Here is a 1,785-nt window from a genome sequence, read left to right as displayed (position 1 = left end):
GGAATAAAATACCCAGCTACTACCATCCCATCCCCCAACCTAGAGAAGCAAGGACCCAGGAGGAACCTCTGCTTGCAGAAAAAAAGAAAGAGAAACCCTACCCAGAGTCCCCCATTCAAGCTGAGGAGCTTCGGTATACCTCAGTGTACCTATCATGGTCACAGGACACTGGCTGGAGTGCCAACAATTCTGCTCAGGGTCACCCACCTCAACCAAGGAGCAACAGGGCACACAGGCACTTCTCCCAAGAACTCAAGATCTCACCCATGCCCTTGACAACCCAACACAGTTTCACTCACTTCAGCAAGGACCTAGGCCATGGAAGCACTCACAGACAACTCTGACATTGAATAAAGTCAAAGTAACCATATAGATACTACACTACTGTGTCCACCTGAAACCAAAAATAAAACGACATACCCAATGATCAATATAAAACACATCTACAGGAGGGAGTCTTTCTCTTCAAAAGCCACTCCAGATTAATAAAGGAAGCAACTGCTCCACTCAATGACAAGATATCAATGTAGGGATACTAGAAATGTGAAAAAACCAAGAAACCATAACACTAAAGAAATAAAATAATTCTTAAGTACCAGACCCCAATCAGCAGGAAACCTTTGAAATGAGTGAAAAGGAATTCTGAGAAACAATCTTAAGGAAACTCAGTAAGATACAGGAAGACTCAGACAACATAACATAATGAGAAACACAATCCAGGATATGAAGGAGGAAATTTACAAAGAGATAGATACCTTTAAAAAGAACGTAAACAAGAAAAAAAAAGCTAGAACTGAAGGATTCATTCAACAAAATAAAAGATACAACTAAGAGCTTAAGCATCAGACTAGAGCAAGCAGAAAGAAAGAATTACTGATCTTGCAGATAGTCTTTATGAAATAACCCAGGCAGACCAAACAAAGAAAAAAGAGTTTTAAAAAATGAAGAAAATCAGAGCTATCAGACAACCTTAAGTGCACAAATATCCAAATCATGGGTGTTCCAGAGGGGAGGAAAAGGAGAAGACATTGGAGACTTATTCAATGAAATAACAACAGAAAACTTCCCAGGTATTGGCATAGGTACAAACTTCCAGATCCAACAGGTTCAAAGATTTCCAAACAGATTCAATTCAAAAAGGTACTCTTTGAAACACATTATGGTCAAAATGTCAAAACTCATGATGAAGAGCATCCCCATCAGACTAACACCAGATTTCTCAGCAGAAACCTTACAGGCCAGAAGAGAATGGCATGATACACTCGAAGTGCAGAAAGGGTAAAACTACCAGCCAAGAATACTATACCCAACAAGGCCCTCCTTAAGAAGTGAAAAAGAATAATATATTTCCAAGACAAAATGTGTGGGAGTTCGCCACCACATTGCCACCACATGACAAGCCATATTGGAAATCTTAAAGGGAGTCCTGCATCTGGAATCCAAAAAATTATCCTCATCATGAATACATGAGAAGGAACAAAACTCAATGATATAGCAGATATGTTAATGAGAAAGACAAAAAACCACTTTATCTTACCACTGCAAAACACCAATGACCACCAACAATAAAAGGGAAAGAAAGGAATGAAAGATATTTAAAACAACCTTACAAAAATCAATAAAATGTCCAGGGTAAGACAATATCTTTCAATAACAAAACTAACTGTAAATTGAATTCCCCTCTCAAAAGATAGACTGGCTGAGTGGATTAAAAAACTAGACCCACTATATGCTGCTTATGAGACACTCACTGCACTTATAAAGACTCACACAGACTAATAGTGA

This window comes from Galeopterus variegatus, unplaced genomic scaffold (genome assembly GCF_000696425.1).
Source record: "Galeopterus variegatus unplaced genomic scaffold, G_variegatus-3.0.2 Scaffold1011, whole genome shotgun sequence".
Lineage (NCBI taxonomy): Eukaryota > Metazoa > Chordata > Mammalia > Dermoptera > Cynocephalidae > Galeopterus > Galeopterus variegatus.
This window is presented reverse-complemented; position numbering follows the sequence as displayed.